The sequence below is a fragment of the Suncus etruscus genome, chromosome 13 (assembly GCF_024139225.1).
Source record: "Suncus etruscus isolate mSunEtr1 chromosome 13, mSunEtr1.pri.cur, whole genome shotgun sequence".
In the NCBI taxonomy this organism is placed as follows: Eukaryota; Metazoa; Chordata; class Mammalia; order Eulipotyphla; family Soricidae; genus Suncus; species Suncus etruscus.
The window spans coordinates 94,208,039-94,231,072 of NC_064860.1; the positions used below are offsets into that span (position 1 = coordinate 94,208,039).

At 48.6% G+C, this 23,034-nt stretch overlaps 1 pseudogene; it reads left to right on the top strand.

The window, feature by feature from the left end:
* The first annotated feature begins 3,192 nt into the window (after positions 1-3,192).
* Positions 3,193-19,991, top strand: LOC126025891 (alpha-aminoadipic semialdehyde dehydrogenase-like; annotated as a pseudogene).
* The last annotated feature ends 3,043 nt before the right edge of the window (positions 19,992-23,034 follow it).

The following is a 23,034-nucleotide window of genomic DNA, read 5'->3' on the forward strand; positions in this document are numbered from 1 at the left end:
CTCCATCCTAAGATGGTCCTCGAGACCAGGAAAGTTTAAGGGTGGGGCCAGGGTTATGATTCAAAGGCTCTGAGTTACAGAATTTACAGGGAACCAGGTTTGATCCCTGGCATCACAAACACACACCCTCCACCCCGAGCACAAAGTCAGGAGCAGTTCTAACACATTGCAAGGTCCTGAATTAGACGCCCAAAACCATATGCCCAGCTCCCCAGCTAGGAGTGATACCTATTTAAAAAAATATTACACTTTAACCCAAAAGCCTTTGCAAGAAATAGCAGAAATAGCACAGTAGTAGGGCATTTGTGTTGCAGGCGTTGGCCATGGCCAAGTCAGCTGGATTTGATCTACACCTACGGCATCCCATTTGGTCCCACGAGCCTGCCAGGAGTGATTTCTGAGCGCCATCGAATGAGGTCCAAAATCCAAAAATATAAAAGCCTTTTCAATCCACAAGCATCTCAGCAGATTATGATTGATGATGATGATGATGATGATGAATGTTTTTGGACCACACCTGTGCTATCATTCCAGCCCCAGCAGTCAAGTGGGTGGGTTTGGGCCACATCCAGTGACGCTCAGGGGTTACTCCTGGTTATGTGCTCAGAAGTCGCCCCTGCCTTGGGGGACCATATGGGACGCCCAGGATCGACCGTCCTATGTCAGCCACATGCAAGGCAAAAGCCCTACCACTGTGCTACCACTCCAGCCCCCCAGCAGTCTATCTTTATTACTGTATTTTAATTTCTCTACCAGCTGAAGGGTGAACTTAAAACACCTTTATTCATTTATTTCTTTTTGATTAAAAACATTTGCATCTCAAATGTTGCAGCGCTGAGGATTCTAACGGGGGTTGGCGGGCTGATAAACCTCTTAAAGATACTAGGACACGTGTTCTTCCCATTTTTATTCAATATCTTCTAATGGGGGTAATTCACTCCACGCTTTTATGCTGAACTTCAGTTGTAGAGAACCCTGAACCCGTCTTTGTATGCATTCCAAAATCGGGGTCTCCCTGAGACTCTTTCTGACCATGTTGGCAACTTTCAAATGTGGGGTGCCTTGAGACTGATTAGAATTCAGTGGGGTGCACAGTTTCACCCCACTTATTTATTCTAAATTAGAGCCTTGGGGTCACACCCAGGGGTTACTTCTGCCTCTGTGCTCAGAAATAACTCCTGGTGGGCCGGAGAGATAGCACAGCGGTAGGGTGTTTGCCTTGCATGCAGAGAAGGATGATGGTTCGAATCACAGCATCCCAAATGGTCTCCCGAGCCTGCTGGGGGCAATTCCTGAGTGTAGAGCCAGGATTAACCCCTGTGCGCTGCCGGATGTGACCCCAAAACAAAAAACAAAATAAAGAAATAACTCCCGACCATATGGGATGCCAGAGGTCGAACCCCGGGTGGGCCACGTGCAAGGCAAATGCCCTATTTGCTGTGCTATCACTCCAGCTCCAAAAATAGGAACTTTTTGTGCCTCTCCATCCCCTTCCTTTATTGTATCCCCATCCCTAATTCTCACCCTTTATCCCACCATAGAATACATCTGCTTGTTTTCTGTCTCTGTAAATTGAGGACAGCTTTGCTCTTGTGTTTGTCTGTTTTTTTTTTCCACAGATGACAGAGCTCACTGGGTATAATCCCTTAGTGCAGAGCCAAGACATATATATATATACATATATATACAACACCTATATATACACATATATATGTATATATAAAATAAAGAGAGAAAAATGGAGTGGCTATTATATGCGGAGTTGGGTTCCTTATGGATTGGTTCATTTTGGGTCCCATTTGGCATCTCCCTGGCCTTTATTTTTGTTTGTTTTGGGGGGCCACATTTGGTGGTGCTCAGGGATTACTCCTGGCTCTGAGCTCAGAAATTACAACCGGCAGATTCTGAGACCACATTGGGGATTGAAACCAAGTAGGCCACGTGCAAACGTCCTACCTGCTGTGCAATCATTCTGGCCCCCTATTTTTATGTTTTTGGAGGGTTCTGGACCACCCTGATTAGAGAATATTCTTGGTTCTGGGTTTATAATTCTCTTTTTGGGCTACACTTGGTGGCGCTCAGGGGTTGGTTACTCCTGGCTCTGCCCTCAGAAATCGCTTCTGGCAGGCTCAGGGGACCCTGTGGGATGCTGGGGATCAAACCCGTGTCTGTCCTGGGTCAGCCGCATGCAAGGTAAACGCCATACCTATGTGCTACCCCTTTGGCCCTCATGATTTCTTTTTTGCCCCCACTCCTCCACCCCAAGTTTTATATTTTGTTGGGGGGCTTACTCCTGGATGTATGCAAGGAAATCACCCCTAATGGGAAGCCAGGAGTGGTGCTGGAATTCGAACCCCCCCAAGTGTCCCAGTGCTTATATCTCCACCTTCCTGGGATGCTCAGCCTATGGAAATCTTCGCATCTCCTTCCCAGCCTTTACTGCAACTACTCAGACAGTGGCAGAGTGCCTCCAGCCATCTCTGCGACCCCAACCCACCAGCCGGCCTCCAGCATCAGAACAGGACCCCAGGACTCTGGATCTGCTCCCCCAAACTCCAGGGCCGCGTTCCAGGCTTATCTGGAGATTCTCTGGGGCAGAAATCAGAACCTGGAGTGATAGATACTCCAGCGGGGAGGACACTTGCTTGCACTCAGCTGGTCCAGATTCGATCCAGGTACCCCAGAGTGTCCTCTAAGCACCTCCAGGAGTGATTTCTGCGTACAGAGCCTGGAGGAAGTCCTGAGCACTATAGGAGTGACCCCTGAGCACAGAGCCAAGAGTAAGCCCTGAGCACTGAACCAGGAGTGATCATCCCTGAGCATCTCAGGGTTTGGTCCATCATCTCCCACTCCCCCCCAAAAAAACACAACCACCCGGGACCCAGGGGACCCAGATCCGCAAGCAGCCTCTGGCCCCAGCCCCTCTCCATCACCTCCACCAGGCAGTGGTGGGCCCCTGGGTCCAACCTGGACAATGAAGCAGCCCCCTCCCCACTTCCCGCGGCACATCCCGCCGCCCCGCCCCGCGCCCCATCGCCCCGACCTCGGCTTCCCGCGGCCTCCCGGGCCGGCCCTCCGGCCACCCTCTGCCCCCTCCCCGCCGCCCGTGTCCTCGCCCCGCCCCGCCCCGCAGCTTAAACCTGCGCCCCGGGCCCGGGCGGAGCGGCGTCGCGAGCGGAGCCAGGCGGCCGCATGAAGCCCACGACGGCGGCCGGGGCCGGGGGCCGGGGCGCCCGGGGCACCCGGGGAGCGCGCGGTCACCGCTGCCACTGGCCCAGGGCCCGTCCCCGTGCACCCCCGCCCGGGCCCGAGAGGTGAGGGTGACCCCGGAGAGGTGCCAGGGTGGGGAAACAATTCCAACTCCTCCTTTGGAAATTTGCAATCTGATGATGATGATGATGATTTTTATCTCTATTGGCTTTTGGGCCAGCCCAGCTGCGCACAGGGGTCACTCCTGGCTGGCTCTGCGCTCAGAACCAAATGGGACCATATGGCATGCTGGGGATCAAAACTTGTCCATCCTGGGTAAGCAGCCTGCAAGGCAAAGGTCCTACCACTCACTACCAGTGCTATTGCTCTGGCCCAATCTTTGTGCTTTTAGTTTATTTTATTTGGTTTGGTTTCTGGGCCACACCTGGCAGTGCGCATGGGTTATTCCCAGCTGGGTTTGCACTCAGGAATCAATCGCTCCTGACCAAATGGGATGCCAGGGATCGAATCCGGATGCGTCCTGGGAAAGCAGTGTGCAAGGCAAACGCTCTACCGCTGTGCTATCACTCCGGACCCTAAATTTTCTATCTTATACTCCTGTCAAATTGCCCCTTAGGGTCAAGGTCTTGCAGTTCCAGAGCGGGGAATGCTGAAAGAAATTGGTGACTTGATCGCCAATGCTGGGGAGACCAGTTGAGACAGAGTTTGTGGCCCATGCATTAGACCAGATCTGGGGTTTATCTCACACCCAGAGAACTGGAAATAAGGCATTAAAAAAGGCAAAGAATGACCACAAGGTCCTGCATCCTTGGGGGGGGTTGGGTCACACCTGGTGATGCTCAGGAGCCACTCCTGGCTCTGCACTCCTGGGATCATTGCTGGTAGGCTGGGGACCCAATGGGATGCGGGGCTGCTGCCTGCAAGGCAAATAAATGCCTTTCCCGAAGTGCTGTCTCTGTCCCTGCAATCCTGCCCTTTTTCCCACTGAGAACTCAGTCTTCTGGAGGTGGCCAGCGTCTCCTTTTCTTCCCTTTGCCTCACTGGGGATCAAACCTGGGGCCTCACTCACCATGCACACTTGAGCACCACCTCTGAGCTGCATCCATTGAGCATCTCTTTTTCCAAGCAGCCTTGGAAGGGACCAGAACACTCCATTAGCTCGAACTCAATCTGTTAGAACTGAGGGTCCCCTCATCGTAGAATTTGAGGTTCAAGGTTTCATCCTGGTTGCCATTCCAGCCCCACGCCTTGGAGACCGTGGATCCTATCGTCCCAAGATGCTGAGCGGAGCAGGATGGGGAGGCAGGTAAGGCCAACCGAGGGTTTGGAGTGAGATTTCGTGAGATCATCACACTAACTGTCTAAAAGCAACGGGCAGCAAACACAACACAGCAACTTGCTTTGGCTTTGCTCTTTTTTGGGGGGTTGGGAGGGGTGCTGAGTTCTTCCCCTCACCCCCATACTCAGGATTTATTCAGGTCCTGTGCTTAGGGGGGGGTCACTCCTGGAGGTGCTCAAGGACCCTAAAAAGTGAAGGGTTTGAACCAAGGATGTTCACCTGCCAGGGAAGGGGTGTGTGTCTGTGTGTGTGTGTCTGTGTGTGTGTGTAACAGAGACACAGAGTTGGGGCCACATCCGGTGACTCTCAATGTGTGTGTGTGTGTGTGTGTGTGTGTGTGTGTGTGTGTAATAGAGAGACACAGAGTTGGGGCCACATCTGGTGACTCTCAGGGCTTAGTGTGTGTGTGTGTGTGTGTGTGTGTAACAGAGAGACACAGAGTTGGGGCCACATCCGGTGACTCTCAGGGCTTAGTCCTGGCCCTGCACTCATGAATCACTCCTGGCAGGCTCAGGGGACTCTATGGGATGCTGAGGACGGACCCCAGGTCAGCTGAGTGCAAGGCAAATGCCCTCCCCGCTGTGCTATTGCTCCAGCCCAGGTCTGAGGTTTCTTAAGCCACTTAATATGTGCTCCTTGGTTTTACAGCAGCGTTAAGAAAAGATGATAGTGGGGCCAGAAAGATAGTATGGAGGTAGGGTGTTTACCTTGCATGCAGAAGGACGATGATTCAAATCCCAGCATCCCATATGATTCCCCAAGCCTACCAGGAGTGATTTCTGAGCATAGAGCCAGGAGGAACCCCTGAGCACTGCTGGGTGTGACCCAAAAACAAAAAATAAGGAAAGAAATGATGAACTGATAGTATGGCGGAAGGGCACTTGCCTTGCACGCAGCTGTCCCAAATTTGATCCCAGCACTCCAATCTGGTTTCTGAGCCCCACCAGGAGTGATCCCTGAGCACTGCCAGGTATGGCCCAGAAACTTAGAACACACCAGCCAAAAGAAATCCCAGGAGAAATGCCTAACCGGAGTGTCTGAGGGGTGGAAGGGGGTCTTACGAGGCTGAGTAGGGTGACAGACCCGCTGTGGCTCTCCCCAGGCCACCAGAACAGATGCAGAAAGCTGTGACACATGGCACCCAATTGCATACAGTGTGGGCTTTGCTTTTTTGTTTTCTTTTTGGTCCACTCAGGCTTATTCCGGGCTCTGCACTCAGGAATCGCTTCTGGCAGGCTCTGGGACCCTATGAAATGCTGGGGATGGAACCTGGATCAGACGAGTGCAAGGCAAATGTCCTTCCCACTGTGCTATCTCTCAGGTCCCTGGAGTGCACTTTTCCTCCGTCCTATCTCCCTAACTCTGCTTTGCTGCTCTCTGATGAGTTTTGGGGAGAAGAGAGGTTTGGGAGCCGGGAAGGGCTAGGACCTGCCCTGCTACTAAACCGCCTCAGAATTTGGGTACCTGCTGCATAAATAAAGCCACACTGGGCCAGCTGTTTCCTGGGTATTCTGGGAGATTCTTTCTTTTTTTCTGTTTTTGGTTTTGGTTTTTGGACCATACCCGGCATTGCTCAGGGGTTACTCCTGACTGTCTGCTCAGAAATGGCTCCTGGCAGGCACGGGGGACCATATGGGACACCGGGATTTGAACCAACCACCTTTGGTCCTGGATCGGCTGCTTGCAAGGCAAACGCTGCTGTGCTTTCTCTCTGGGCTTTGGAAGATTCTTTCAACTTAATTTTTTCTCCTCCAGCAACCCTGCAAGGGTGGGAGGGGGTAGGTAGAAGGCTTTTAAATCAACCTTCCACCTCCCACCCCCCCAAACAACGTGCATTAGCCACAGAACTGGTGCCACAGAGCAAATAAGAACCGGGACCCCGTCTGGGTGCCCAGAAGGTGGGGTGAAAAAGCCGTCCAGCCGTCTGGCCACTCTCAAGGACTTTCAACCCTGCCTGAGGGCGCCCCTAGGAAACTTGTGTTGTCTGAGCAAATAGAGTCCAGCCAGGCTTTGTCGGGGAGATTAATCTCTGCCACAGTTCTTTTGTTTCGGGGGTTTGGTAACTAAATTGCTTTATATTGATTGAAGGAATGACTACCCTTTGTTAAATATTTTTGGAATATAAATGGGTGAATTTTTTTTTTTTTACAACTCTGCTGAAGAACTGGTCCCCCTGGAAAAGACCGAGTATTTTATTTGCATAGCCCATGTGGCATATGGTTTGAGAGGACGGTATTTGTAATACGAGAAACTCAGGTGTGGCTGTTTTATTAAATTGTCTGGAGGGAATATTTAATTCAGGTGTTGTTATTTTAAAGTACAGAGCCAATGCAATTTCTGTAAAACTAATGGAGGGTGTGATTTCTTGAGCTCAGATCATTCTGATGTATAATGAAATAAAAATAAATAAATAAAACCTTAGGCCCGGGCCCTTAGATATAGCACAGCAGTGGGGCATTTGCCTTGCAGGTGGCTGACCCAGGAAGGACCCTGGTTCGATCCCCAGCCTGCCAGGAGTGATTTCTCAGCGCATAGCCAGGAGTAACCCCTGAGTACTGCCAGGTGTGCCCCCCCCCCAAAAAAAAGGAATATAAATCTTGGATTGGGGCATCTTGAAGTGCTAGGGATAGAACCCAGGGTCTCCACGTGCAACGCATACACTACAGCCTGTTGAACCATCTGCTCTGCCCAGGTTTAAAGTCTTAAACAGATTAGAAAGTAGGGGCCGGAGAGATTGTGCAGCTGGGAGTATGTACTTGCCTTATTATACACAGCAGACCTAGGTTAGATCCGAGGCATCATCTGTGGTCCCCTGACCCCCCACCCCTATCAGAGCTCAGATCACAGAAAAAAGAATGAAGCCCAGAGCACCACCAGGTGCGCTTAAAACCAGAAAACCAAAACGATGTGGAAGAAGGGCTAGTGGAGAGATAGTAAGGTGGGTAGGGCATTTGCCTTGCTCTCTGCCAACCCAGGTTTGATCCTGAGCATCCCTTACCCCAGGAGTAATTCCGGAGCAAAGTCAGGAGGGAGAGAGGGAGAGGGAGAGAGGGAGAGGGAGAGAGGGAGAGGGAGAGAGGAGAGGGAGAGAGGAGAGGGAGAGAGGGAGAGGGAGAAGGAGGGAGAGAGGGGGAGAGAGGGAGAGGGAGAGAGGGAGAGGGAGAGAGGGAGAGGAGAGAGGGAGAGGAGGGAGAGGGAGAGAGGGAGGGAGAGGGAGAGGAGAGAGGAGGGGAGAGAGGGAGAGGGAGAGGGAGAGAGAGGAGGGAGGGAGAGGGGAGGAGAGGGGAGAGAGAGGGAGAGAGGGGAGAGAGAGAGGAGAGAGGGAGAGGGGGAGGGAGAGAGAGGGGAGAGAGAGGGGAGAGAGAGAGGAGAGGAGAGAGGGAGAGGAGGAGAGAGAGGGGAGAGAGGGAGAGGAGGGAGGGAGGGAGAGAGAGAGAGGGAAGGGAGGGAGAGAGAGAGGGAGAGAGAGGTGAGAGAGAGAGGGAGAGAGAGAGGGAGAGAGAGGGAGAGAGAGGGAGAGAGAGGGAGAGAGGGAGAGAGAGGGGAGAGAGAGAGGGAGAGAGAGAACACAGAAGTTTCTAATTATCTCTTTCTCCTCCATCTTGTGCAACCTCTTTGTTGCAAAAATCGAAGCCTACTAGCATCACAACTGCACTTTCTAAGGTGTGTTTTCTTGGCTTTGATGTTACTTTTCCTGCTTCTTTGTGCCTTTTGGAAAAAAAAGAAAGTGACTCTCCAGAACCACGTTTGGCTGTAGCATACTTCCAATTTATGCTCCTTTTTTCACGCACCAGGAAGCATTTTAGCGATGGGGTTTCCTTGGGCGGGGATGTTGTGTTTCTGGGGGGGGGGGCTGCAGCTCCCCATTGCCAGGCTTCTCCCCACCCCAATCCGAGCTTTGCAGAGCAAAAAAGTGCAGATTCCCAGTTGGTGGAGCGCTGCGAGCGAGCCTCGCTCTACTGCGCCATCTGCCGACAAAACAGGGGTACTTCCTGAGCTTCAGCATCCCTGGCTGAATTTCTGCAAAATTTTACTGGAAGCTGATGCAAAGGGATGATATAACTGATTGCCTAGAGAACAATGCTCAGATTGGGAACCAAGAGATCAGGATTAGAATTAAAAATTAAAAAAAGAAAAAACATAAGAAAAATAATTATAATTAAAAAAGAATTAAACCTTCATTGGCTGTCAAGCTCTGTGCCCTGAGCATAACACTCACTGCCATGTCTTGGAGTCTTTTTTTTTAGGGGTGTGTGTTATAATTTGAGGCCACAACACTGGATATGTTTACTCCTGGCTCTGGGCTCAGGGATGACTGCTGGATGACTTCGGGGCTCCTGAAGGGGTGCTGGGGTTTGAACTAGGGTGGGCCATGGGCAGAGCAACTAACCCACTGTATTATCTCTCTCTCTCAAACTCCTTTCTTGGTGTCTGATCCAACCTTTGGAAACTGTCTTAGGCTTGGGAAAAGAAACCAGCATTAAAACCCTTGCAGATTTCAGTTGCTTTTTCCCTCTCTATGCTGTACCGCCCTGGAGAGCCCCTTAAAAGGAGATGTCAGAATTGTACTTGGATCAGCCCTGCAGGCTCAGGATCTCCACACCTCCGAGCAGAAGGCAAAAAACCCTTTGGCAGAAATCTCTGCTGGTTGGTTTGGATTTGGGGGCCATACCCAGTGGTGCTTAGGACTTAACTCCTGGCTCTGTACAGGTTCAGGGCTCACTCCTGGTGGGGATCAGAATGGAGTTTTGGGGATCAAACCCTGGTCAGCCACAAATCCAGCCTACTGGACTCTCTCTAGCCCAGGAAACCTCCACTGTCTGGGCTCATTCTTCCAAGGAATAGGTCCCAGGTAAAATTGACACAGTGCTGAAATCCATATTTCTTTCCCCTCCTAGATTATCAAAATCATATAGTGAGTCCTTTCTCTTGTCAGAGAAAGATTTTTGGGGATGGTGAGAAGTGCAGAGGACTTCCTGGTTCTCTGCTCAGGGATCAGCCCTAACAGTGCTCAGAGGATTGAGCCAGATGAGTACCCTCACCTCTGTACTATCTTTCAGCACCAGAAAAGGATATTTAATTTAATAAGGATCTTTGCACCAACCCCCCCCCCCACACACACACGTCTTAGGGTTGCACATCAAGAGGTATCCACTTCCGGAGCTGTAAACATCCTAGTCCAAGAATAAAAAATAAAAAACAAAACAACATCACAGACCAGTTCTTTGTCCCACCTGCACTTAAACTGTATTAAACATTGTTTCCCTTCAGGGTGAAGTTGTTAAAGTTTAGAAGGGGTGTTTAAAGTTTATGAAGACTGCTAGAATTGAAAGCTTTTTTTGGGGGGGGGTGAGTCACAGCCAGCAGTGCTCAGGAGTCATGCCTGGTGGGCCTGGACACCATATAGGATTGCTGGGGATCCAGCCTAGTATGGCTGAGTGGAAGGTAAGCTCCCTACTCTGTATTAGTGCTTGGGCCCCTAGAAACAAAGGCTTCGGGGGAGTTATTCTTCTGTTTTCCACGTTCCTTTGACTGCTAACATCAAGTTTAGATAATATGGTAGAGGGAGCTCAAACTGTCTACTTAAAGAATTTTTAACCAGGGGTCCCTGAGTGATAGCACATCGGGGATGTAGGGTGGAGGTGTTTGCCTTGTACTCAGCTGACCTGGATTTAATTCATGGCATCTCACTCCCCAAGCTTGCCAGGACTGATGCAGCTGCCCACCCACCCACAGAGAAAGTAAAGCTTATTTTTTGAAACTATGCAAAGTTACTTTTCTGAGGCTGTCTGTCTGTGTTCACAGCTAGAGCCTGGAGGTGACCGACAGACTTGGGGATCTCCAGGGGCCTTTGGATTTCAGCATCCCGTAAGGTAAGAAGTGACTTTACGTAAGTCACTTGTTTATTAAATATGTGGGGTGCATATCAGTGATTTCCACCTATGTTGTTATGTTTCCAGCAAAGTAAATGCTGGTCCTTATAGTCTTTTAATTCTGTTTCCTTCCCGCAAGGGACTTCAAGGAGATTTAAGTGGGTTCCTGGAATCCATTCATTCATTCTTTCAGCTAAAATTTGGGATTGGCACTTTTTTTATTAATACCTTTTTGCAGGGGCTGTGGGAACCTCTTCCAAGTGTGCTCCAGGGCCCAGGAACCACTCCCACTGATTCTCAGTCAATACAAGGTTCAATACAAGGGCCTGAGAATTCAGTACTGCCCAGATCCTGCAGTGCTGGAGGCCTCCACAGCCACCCCAGTGATGCTCAGTAGCCATATGGTGGCAAGGAACGAATCAGGGTCAGGCATACATCAGACACATACCCTAACTTCTGAACCATCTTCCCAGCCCCTTATGAGATTTTTATTTACCCCTCACATTGTTAGTTATACTTATGTTAATGTTTAATTTCACATAAAATTATATAGCCTGTCTACTTAGTTACTGTTTGTTGTTAGTTGTTTTGGATTTTAGGTATAGTTAATTATTCTGTTTTGTGTTTTGGAGGTCTCACATGGCAGTTTTCAGGGGTCACTCCTGACTCTGAACTCAGAAATGACTCTTGGGAGGCTCTGGGGACCATACGGATGTCCAAGATCAAACCCGGGTCAGCTGTGTGCAAGGCAAATGCTCTCCCTGATGTTATCGCTCTGGCCCCTAATTATTTGGTTTTAATTAGGTGCATTTATATTTCTCTCTCAGGATGTAGTCCGACGTAGAGTGTTAGAGCAAAATCGACCTAAAAAGATGGGACTAGAGGTATGGGCTGGACCTCAGTGACAGAGCGCCTAGTTTGTGGGTGTGTGAGGTCCTAAGTTCTACCCATGCCCCAACTCTCCCCCACAAAAAAAGAAAAGAAAACGCATGGGGAAATTGAGTCACAGACACTGTCTGCACATGGCCTATCATTTCCTCAGGCCTCACTCACTAGTGTTGTTCGGTTGCCTTTTGTTTCTAAAAAGACCTGGCTTTGTTCAGGTCTTACTCCTGACTCTATGCTCAGCAGTGAAGAAAACAGTGCTCAGGTAACTCTCAAAAGTACCAGTCAGCTATGAGCCTGAGCCTCGGGACTGTCTCCCTGCCCAATGTCCCATTTGCTTTCATGATTCCAGGGTCCTGAGAGAAACCCTCCCTGATTTTCTTGTTTTCTGGCTGACTTCACTACATGGCCACCAGAGGTCCCAATTTTTATAGACATTTTCTTTTTTTCCAAGCATGACTAGGCCAATATACAGAGTCTCCATTTTCTTTTCAAGGAAAACAAAGGACCCTCTCTGCCTTTACACACACACACACGCACGCACGCACATAGACACACACAAATTCACATATACTCTCTCTCACACACACACATTCACTTCCCTCCTTTATATGGAACTTTTGTTTGTATATTTATTTGTTTGGGGGCCACACCCAGCTGCAGTGGTGCTCAGGAGTTACTCCTGGCTCTACGCTCAAAAATTGCTCCTGGCAAGGTTGGGGGACCTTATAGGATGCTGGGGATCGAACCCAGATCTGTCCTGGGTCAGCAGCATATAAGACAAATACACTACTTCTATCCCCTAAATGAAACTTTTTTTTTTTATATGGAAACAACCAGAAAAGCTCACAGCTTCTCTAGGCCTGGATTTCAGGGTCATGGTTTGCAAGATTTCCATTGTCCTCATGCTAGAGTTTGAGGGGTTGTATTGGGGGAGTGGCTGATATACACAAATAACACAAATAAAATATATATATCTATATCTATATATATTTTTTTTTTTGCCACACCCGGTGTCACTCAGGGATTATTCCTGGCAGTGCTTGGGGGACCATATGGGCTGCTGGGGATCAAACCCTGGTCAGCTACATGTGCATGGCAAATGCCCTTGCTGCTAGACTGTTGCTCTGGTCCCTTTGCCTATATTCTTACATGCAGTTACATCCCCCTTTGCATTGGAGATGCCTCTTCATTCTGGTTTTATTTCTGTGGGGCTTATTGGTGGTGGTTTTGATTTGGTTTTATTTGTTTGTTTATTTGGGGGCAATACCTGTCGTGCTCAGGGGTTACTCCTGGCTTTGCACTCAGGAATCACTCCTGGCTGTGCTCAGGGGGACCATGTGGGATGCTGGGGATTGAACCCAGATTGGCCTACCTGCTGTGTAATATATTGCTCCAATCTCTTAATGTTTCTGGAGGTTTTTTTTTTTTCTTTTAGAAATTACTTATACGGGGGGCCGGGAAGGTGGCGCTAGAGGTAAGGTGTCTGCCTTGCAAGCGCTAGCGTAGGACAGACCGTGGTTGGATCTCCCGGCGTCCCATATGGTTCCCCCAAGCCAGGGGCGATTTCTGAGCGCATAGCCAGGAGTAACCCCTGAGCGTCAAACGGGTGTGGCCCAAAAAAAAAAAAAAAAAAAATAAATTACTTATACCATCAAATATCAAGCAACTTCCGGGCCCTGATCATAGCAACAATGACAGCTCCCATATGGCCCCATAGCATCAAGCAAAGCAAGAGCCCTCGCCGCTGTGCAGTCGCTCCAGTCCTGCCTCCTCGTCATGGAACCCCCCATGTTTGACTCATGTTTTGCCTCCACAGAAGCACCTGTTCATTGCCATGTCCTTCCAAATATCTCACTCGGATCCAAGCTCTTTCCCCACCTAGCTGGGAGTTCAGAACCCAGTGTTGGGGCAGGAGAGAAAACAGGGTTCAGGAGCTTGCCTTGCCCTTGACTCAACTCCAGTGCAATAATCCTGGTGCTCCAGAGAGTCCTTATAGCAAGGCCCAACGAATGATCCTTGAGCATAGAATCAGGAGGAAGCCCTGAGCACTGCAGTGTATGAGACAAATATCTCCCACCACACCTCAGAAAACAACAACAACAAAACCCCACAAATAACCAGGTCATATCCATCCTTGTAATTTGCTGCTTAAAACAAATGAGCATCATGATGGGCCTGGAGTGACAACACAGAGGGGAGGGCTTTGTGCCTTGCACGCTGCCGACCTGGGTTCGATCTCCAGCATCCCAAATGGTCCCCTGAACCTGCCAAGAGTAACCTCTGAGTACTGGCCAGGTTTGGCCCAGGCAGAAAAGCCACAAACCAAATGAATAGTCTAAGTGCAAAGGCCAGAGTAGGGCTGGGTGGAAGGGATTTAAATTAGGCCAAAGGCCCCCCCAGCCCTGTTCTCCTATCTATTCATGACTGAATTGTTTCTTCACCACAGGCTGTATTTGCCCCTCTCGAAACGTCAAGAATATCTACAGAGTTCAGGGAAAAAGTGCTGCCAGCTTCCCAGTACAGGCCACCATCCACTTCTACAATGATGAGTCCGAGGAGGAAGAGGAAGAGGAAGAGGAGGAGAAAAAGCAAGAGGAGGAGAAAAAGCAAGAGGAAGACACCACGAAGGCAAAGCTCCAGTGTCAGGGGCCCCATGGGCTGGAGGGTGACAGCCCCCTTCTCCATGGAGTCTCCGAGGGCTCATCATCTGGATGACTCGGTCGGTCCCTCTTTCTGCCCAATTCATGTCACACACCCAGGGACAACAGAGTCTGGACACTTGGCTTCTTCGTGGCAGAAAGTGTGACACCACAATTTGGTCCCCAGCAGAACAAAACAGACAAAGATGTTTTCCTTTTCTTTCTCGCATGGTTCCTCTTCAGGGCAAATGCGATGGAGGAAGATTCCAAAATCCAGAGGCCATTTGTGAACCCAGAGACTGTGATTTTTTTTTTTTTTTTTTGGTTTTTGGGCCACACCCGGTAACGCTCAGGGGTTACTCCTGGCTATGCGCTCAGAAGTCGCTCCTGGCTTGGGGGACCATATGGGACGCCGGGGGATCGAACCGCTGTCCGTCCTAGGCTAGCGCAGGCAAGGCAGGCACCTTACCTCTAGCGCCACCGCCCGGCCCCAGAGACTGTGATTTATGGACTGCTGGGTCTGAGATCCAGTGACAGGTCAGACCATGAGATCCCATGAGCCTTATTCCACTCAAGGACATGTCCCACCTCTGCTTTAATGACAAGTGGCTTAAGGGCGGGAAAGATAGGACAGTGAGGATGGTGTTTGCCTTGCACACAGCCTACCGGGGTGCGATCCCAGACATCCAATATGGTTTCCTGAGCCTCCCACGAGTGATTCCTGAGTGTAGAGACCGATGAGTGCGGCCAGGTGTGGCCCCAAAACAAACAAACTAACAAAAACAACAAAAAAACAAGTGTTATGTAGGGACAGGGAAGATGGCTTATAGTGCTGCATAAAAGAATCCTGTTTAGTGAAGATTCTGGATGAAAATATAGATGCTAATCACCTAAGGACTTTGTATGACTTTATCATAAAATGAGCTTTTATTCTGAGCAAGACTACTTTGGTATTATTACTTGAATTATGTTTTCAAAGGATCTAATGTCAGATTATTTTGCATATTTTATTGCTGCGATCAAATACTGTATTCCTTAAGGATTTTTACCTAACTTACATGTTGTCTTTCTGTTTATAGTGTCCTATATAAGTTTTGACTTGAAATAAATATTTTGAAAGAAAAGGTATTTATTTTATTTATTTATTTATTTATTTATTTATTTTGGTCACACTCAGCAGTGTTCAGGGATTACGCCTGGCCCTATGCTCAGAAGTCGCTCCTGGCAGGCTCGGGGGACCATATGGGATACCAGGATTTGAACCACCATCCTTCTGCATGCAAGGCAAACACCCTACCTCCATGCTATCTCTCTGGCCCAAGAAAATAAATCATTTTATTGTTTGTTTTTTTTGTTTTGTTTTTTTATTGTTTTTTGTTTTTTGGGACACACCTGGCAGCGCTCAGGAGTTACTCCTGGCTCTATGCTTTGAAATCACTGCTGGCATGCTCAGGGGACCATATGGGATGCCGGGATTCGAACCACCAACCTTCTGCATGCAAGGCAAGCGCCTTACCTCCATGCTATTTCTCTGGTCCCACTTTACTGTTTTTGCTTTGGGGGCACACCCAGCAATGCTCAGGCTCTGCACTCAGGAATCACTCCTGCTGGTACTTGGGGGACCCTATGGGAATAGACTCCATCTTAGAAGCCTCCTTCCATCTTAGAAGCCTCCTAATGTTCCCCCTTTCCTTCTCCTGCTAGTGCAAGGCCAATTACAGTTCTGTCAGGGGCTGTGTCAAAAACAGTTGGGGCCAGTCTTGGGCTGTTACCGTTGTGTAGACAAACTAGGAGAAGGTCAGAACTTTTATTTAAACAACATTTTGGCAAGTGGAGAAGAGTGTTAGTCTTGTGCGCAGCCAACCCAAGTTCAATTTCCGGCATCCTGTGGGGTCCCCAGAGCCTGCCAGGAGTGAACCCTGAACCCTGAACCCACTGGATGTATCCCCAATAACTTCCCTCATTAGTGTAGCCAATTCACAAAGAATTAATTGCCAAGGTTCTGGAGAACAGGTGGCCTGGTACAGTTTGTTCCTTGACTTGTGATGGGGCAGACATTGGCACAGCAATGGCCAAAGCTGAGGGGACAAGCCTCCTGTCTTTCACCAGAAGCATTCAGGTGGGAAAACAGGTGGCTTTATGGTGCAAGAGAGGTTTGGGAGAAGTTTCTAGAACTTGGAAGAAACAATGCTATTATTGCTTTTGAAGATCCAGACCTGAACTTAGACATTCCTTCTGCTGTCTTTGCTGCTGTGGGGACCACTGACCAGAGGTGTACCACTGTGTGGAGACTGTATTTTAACAAGAGAATCCATGATGAAGTTGTGAACAGATTTAAAAAGGCCTATGTGGGGCCGGAGTGATAGCATGATAGAGCGTTTGCCTTGCATTTTGCTGACCTGTGACAGATATGAGTTCGATCCCTGGCATTTCATATGGTCCCCCAAGCCTGTCAGGAGCAATTTCTGAGCTCAGAGCCAGAAGTAACCCCTGAGCGCTGCTGAGTGTGACCCCCCCCCCAAATAAATAAATAAATAAATAAATAAATAAATAAATAAATAATAAATAAAAAAGGCCTATGCACAGATCCTTGTCAGTGACCCTTGGGACTCGATGTTCTCTATGGCCCACTCCACCCTAAGCAGGCAGTGAACATGATTCTTGGAACTGTGGCAATGGCAAAGAAGGAAGGTCGTAGATACAGTGGTCTCTGGAGGCAAGGTTAGGGATTGTCCTAAAAATTACATAGAACCAAGGATTGTGACAGACCTTGCTGATAAGGCAACCATTGCTCACACAGAGACTTTTGCTCCAATTCTTTATAGCTTTAAATTAAAAAAATAGAGAAGAGGTCTTTTGCATGGAATAATGAAATCAAACAAGGACTTTCAAGTAGCATCTTCACCAAGGATTTGGGCAGAATTTTCCACTGGCTGGAACCTAAAGAATCAGACTGTGGCATTGTAGACATCAGTGTTCCAATAAGTGGGGGCCAGAGAGGTGGTGCAGAGGTAGGGTGTTTACTTTGCACGCGGCTGACCCAGGATGGACTTTGGTTCGATCCACCCGGCGTCCCATATGATCCCCCAAGCCAGGAGAGTATCACTGGGTGTGGCCCAAAAAACAAAAACCAAAAAAAAGAAAAATTTTTTAACAAGTGGGGCTGAGGTTGGAAGTGTCTTTCCCCAGAGCCTGCCAGGAGCCATTTCTGAGTGTAGAGCTAGGAGTAACCCCCAAGCACTGCTGGGTATGGCCCAAAAAACAAACAAAAGTTGCCTTAAATAGAAAGAATTTCAGGACCAGAGAGATGGCATGGAGGTAAGGCATTTGCCTTGCATGCAGAAGGTTGGTGGTTCGAATCCTGCATCCCATATGGTCCCCCGAGCCTACCAGGAGTGATTTCTGAGCATAGAGCCAGGAGTAACCCCTGAGTGCTGCCAGGTGTGACCCAAAAAACAAACAATAGAAACAAACAATAGAAAAACAAAAAATAGAAAGAATTTCATTTCTTAGATATTCTCATAGCTATTTCTTGGGAAAAAAGACAAAAAAACTTTCAGTAAAAGAAAAATTATCCAAAGGGAAAATAAAGCAATAACGAAAATCCAAAGAAAAAATAAAGAGGGAAGAATAGAAGTTAAGGCACACGTCTGTGGCCTTGATGTGGGTTTGAATCCGGAAACTGGTTTGTATCTTGGCACCTCATGTGGTCCCCGAGCACCTACCAAGAGGGGGCCCTGAGTGTGGAGTCTTGTGTGACTAATAGCACCTTGGGACTCGCTCCCCCACATTTGCTGGTTGTCCAGTGTCTAAAGCCAAGGTCTTCCATGCCGAATGGGTAAAAGGGAAATGGGAGAAAAACTATAAGAGAAAAAAATGTCCTTTTTTTCCCCAAAAAACACCAGAGGGCACATTTTCTGCTTTGCTGCAGGGCTTGAATCATTCGGTATGATTCATCTTTTTTTATTAAAAAAAAACTTGTGTATGATTCATTTTCGTAGAACGGCTGGCGAAGGACCAATGAACAGAAAGGTACATTTTATTATCGTCATGGACATAATGGATGTTCATAAAAATAATCTCAGTTGCAATAAAGGGGCCAGGAAAACTCTAAAATATTGTATTATTTTTCTCTTCGGTAAAACATGACATAGTAAGGCTTATACACAGATGTTATTTTATAGTTTTAGGTATTTCAGAAATAGGCTCAGTGTCACTACAGAAATGCCAATTAAAACCACTGAGCCAGGTGTCGTGTGTGTTGAGACTGTTTTCTTTGTTTTGGTTTTGGAATTGGGGACCTCACTCAGCAATTCATTTATTCGTTCATTTATTTATTTATGTATTTATTTATTCAGTTATTTAAGATTTTTGGACCACACCCGGTGGCGTTCAAGGATTACTCCTGGCTTTGCACTCAGAACTCACTCCTGGCAGGCTCTGGGGATCCTATGGGATGCTGGGGATTTAACCCAGGTCGGCCATGTGCAAGGCAAAATGTCCTCCCTGCCCTGCTGTGGCTCCAAACCACACCCACACTCAAAAGTTTTTGAGGATTATTGCTGGCTCAGTGATTGGGAGACTATGACAGTGACAAGGAGTGTACCTGGGTCTCCTTCATACCAAGCATGTGCTTCAACCCATTATGCCCCTCTTCATTTATCGTAGGCTACTGTCTTAAAAAGACAGGTCACAGGCCCAGAGAGATAGCACAGTGGCGTTTGCCTTGCAAGCAGCCGATCCAGGACCTAAGGTGGTTGGTTCAAATCCCGGTGTCCCATATGGTCCCCCGTGCCTACCAGGAGCTATTTCTGAGCAGACAGCCAGGAGTAACCCCTGAGCACTGCTGGGTGTGGCCCAAAAACCAAAAAAAAAAAAAAAATAAAAGACAGGTCAGGACCTGAAGAGCCAGGAGTAACCCTTGAACACCTCCGGTGTGGCCCAAAGGCAAACAAATAAACAAACAAACAGAAAAAATGGGGGGTGTCGGAAACATAGCACAGCCATAGGGCATTTGCCTTGCAAGCAACCGACTCAGAATGGATGGTGGATTGAATCCCGGCATGTCCCCCATGCCTGCCACGATCGATTTCTGAGTGCAGAGACAAAAGTAACCTCTGAGCACCACAGGATGTAACCCCAAAACAAAACAACAACAACAAAAGAGAAAAAAAACATAGGGGGCCTGGAGAAATGGTACAGTGGAGAGTGCATTTGTCTTGCATGTGGCTGACTGGGGTTTAATCCTCGGCATCTCATATGGCCCCCTGAGCCCCATCAGAAGTGATCATGATCATAGAGACAACAGTAAGTTTTAAGCACCACTGGGTGTGCCACCCCCCCTCAAAGAAAAGAAAAGAAAATGAATAAAGGGAGGGGAGACCAAAAGTGGAAGGTTATGGTGTTTGCTTTGCGTGTGCTATGTATGACCTCTATTTCATTTCTGGCACTACATATGGTCCCTCAAACACCACCAGGAGTGTGATACCTGAACACAGAGCAAGGAGTAATCCCAGAGCACTGCTGGGTGTGTCATCCCTTCTGGCTCTTCCCACCCCCCCCCCCAAAAAAAAAAAAAAAAGAACTAAGGAAAAACAGGGCTGGTGTTGGAAGTCAGAAGCAGGGCCCTTGCCTTGCATGAGGCTCTGGACTCCATCCCTAGCACTTGTGGGAGCAAAGTGCTCCCACCAAGCCTGAGGCAGGAAGTGGGAGGAGGGGGAGCAGAGAGCTGCCAGAGCCTGCTCAGAGCTGCAGGGAGATCTCCCCCAGCATGGAGTCAGCAGTGAGGGGCCCTGCAGGGTGGGGCTCCGAGAGCCTGGAGCAGTCCCCCTGGTGCCTAGAGAAGTTTCCCCAGGAAACTGGGGCTCAACCAAGCCCAAGGCCAGCCCTGCCCTTGGATCCAGGCCCAGAGAGGAGCGGGAGGCCCAACTCCCCATCGGGGGCCCCCTGTCCTCGCTAGTGCAGCTGCTGTCTCAGTGCCCTGCCCTCCTCCCTGCCCTCCTCCTGCAGCTGCGGGAAGCAGAAACCTCCTGCTCTGGCTGACCTCCCCGTCACCCCTTCCTCCCTTTGCTAGGCTGGGGCCCCCTTCTCCTTCTCCTGTTCCCCTCAACCTATGTTTTGTCCACAACATTTCTCCTAAGAGTCGCTTCCTTGCAGGCCTCACCTCTTCCCTCTTTTTGAACTTCTGACACACCTGGCGAGTCCAGGGGTCACTCCTGGAACACTCCATCAGTATTCAGGGGGCCATTTAGTGCTGGAGACCAGGCTTGGGCTGGAGAAAGCTTGGGCTTTTTGTCCTCCAGTCCCTGAAGGATGTGTGAGGCCCTCCCGGGTTGGGGTGGGGAGCTGTAGGCTGAGATGGGGAATGCAGGGCCCTTATAGAAAGAAGTTCAGGGGGTCTTGGAAGTCTGCTGCATTCTACTCCCATTCCCCCCAGGGACCCGGTTGGTCTCTGCCAGGTCCATCAGCTCTCTGGGGCTTTGGGCTCCCACTGTGTGGGACTAACATGAACTGCCTGTCCCTCCCATGTTCTTGCGCCAACCCAGGTCCTTGGTTTCTCTGAGAGGCTCTTCAGGAGCCAGGGGACTACGACAGGCTGAGGGGGGCTGGAGATAGCACAGCAGGAAGGACATATGCCTTGCACACAGCCGGCCAGGGTTTGATCCCCAGCATTCCATAGGGTCCTCGGAGCACCACCGGGAGGGATTCTTTTTTTCTTCTTCGTTTTTTGGTTTTGGGGTCACATCCAGCAGCACTCAGGGGTTACTCATGGCTTTGTGCTCAGAAATTACTCCTGGCAGACTCGGGGGATCATATGGGATGCCAGGAATCGAACCGGGGTCTGTCCTGGGTTAGCTGAGTGTTAAGCAAACAACCTACCGCTGTGCTCTCTCCAGCCTCTCCTAGGAAAAATTCTTGAGCACAGAGCCAGAAGTAACCTGAGTTCTGATGGGTGTGCTCTGCCCCCCCAAAAGATATAAAATTGCATTTACATTATGCACATCCATATTCGAAGAATACTTACTACAAGACTATTATAAGTCATTCTCTCTGGGTGATGACGGGTTGTTTTTTAGTTTTTCTAAGCTCCACAATATCTCCATCATACTTTAAAACTAATGGAACCCTTATTCAAGATAACCAAGAGCAGCTGGAGCAGGAGGGCATTTGCCTTGAGCAAGGTTGACCAGGGTTTAATCCCCGTTATCCCATAGGGTCCCCACAAGCACCACCAAGAGTGAATGTAATTTCTGAGTGTAGAGCCAGGAGTAACCCCTGAGCGCTGCCGGGTGTGGGCTCTCTCGAAAGAAAAAAACACACCCAAGAAAATATTTCAAATATTTCAAATACTGATCATTAGATCCATTCCATACTCATGATTTAAGTTATTGGATTTAAGCTTCACCAATCATGGGATGACATTTGTCAAAAGCTTCTACTCCGTCCACAACTATTTCTGAGACTGGCCACAGAAACCATAAGTGATGGGCCCTCTCCATCATTTAACTTTGGGGTAAATAATTAATCCATCAGGGGGAAAAAAAAATCCCAGTTAGCCCACTGCTCTAAGCACTACTAATCTCACAGGTGTCAAGGAGTCACCGATAAGGACGGGGGGGGGGGGGGGGGTGCAGAGGTGAACAGGAGGGCAGGTTTGGGGGTTTCACTTGACTCAGGCCTTTTCCTTGAGGGATGGGTGATAGGATCTGATTTTTCTCCCTCAGACCTCTGAACAAGCCATTCCCTAAGGCTTGCACAGGGTGGGAAGGAGACACCCAGAGGAGCAGCACTTGATCCCGGGTTTGTTTTGGCATTTCTTATCTGTGGGGTCAGTGACAGCAGTAAACCTTTTCTAAATACTGAGAGGAAGGAAAGTCAATTGTCTTCTAGCAAGAACAGGGGTGATGAAGCAGGCTGATTTCTCTCCACTGTTTCAAGTAATCACTTGAGTGCAAACCAAACCAAACCAAAGCCCCAAACCCCAAGCAAAACAGATCAAAGTTACTTTTGACCTTTGTGGGGGAAAAAGTTCATTTCTGTCTATGGTGTGTGGCTTGCTCTGACTTCCATGAAGGTTAGGAAAGAGATTGATTCTGTGAAAATAAAGTTCAAAAAGGCCAAAAGACTATTGATTTAGATAAAGCCTTTTTATTTCTTTTTAAGTTTTAAAAATTTAAATTTAAATTTAAAATTTTTTTAAATCGTGATTTTTAAAAAATTACTTTAAACACCGTGGTTACAAGGTTCTTTATTTTTTTTTCATAGTGACAAAATTATTGATGATTGAGTTTCAGTCATATAATGTCCAACACCCTTCCTTCAGCAGAGCACATTTCCTGCCAACAGTGTTCCCAGTTTCCCTCCCTCCCTCCTCTCCTCCCTAGCCAATCCCCTGCCTGTTTCTAGGGCAGACATTTTTCTTCTCTCTTTCTCTCCCCCCTCCTTCTTCTCCCTCTTTCTCTTTCTCCCTCTCTCTTCCCTCCACTTTCATTCTCCCCCCTCTCTTTCTTCTCTCCCCCTCTCTCTTTTCTTCCCTCTTTTAGGCACTGTAGTCTGCAATATTATTACTGAAGGGATACCATGCTCACTTTCTCTCCTTTTAGCACCCAGTTCTTATCCAGAATGATCATTCCTAACTCTCTCACTGTCCTAGTGGTCCTGTCTCTGCCTTAACTGTACTCTCAACTCTTTGTGACATGTTTTCTACCATGGAAGGGTCCACCTAGTCCTCATCTCTATAGAAAAAGCCTTTTAATTAGTTGTATTGATTTATTTTTTGTCTTTTGTTGGGGGGGGTTACACCCAGAGGTGCACTGGAATTATTCCTGGCTCAGGGGGACCACATAGAATGCTGGGGATCGAATCTGTGTTGGCTGCATGCAAGGCAAACACCCTCCCCTTTGTGCTATCGCTCAGCCCCCCAACAAAGCCATTTTATTTTATTATTATTATTATTATTATTTGGTTTTTGGGCCACACCCAGCAGTGCTCAGGGGTTACTCCTGGCTGTCTGCTCAGAAATAGCACCTGGCAGGCATGGGGGACCCTATGGGACACTGGGATTCAAACCAACCACCTTTGGTCC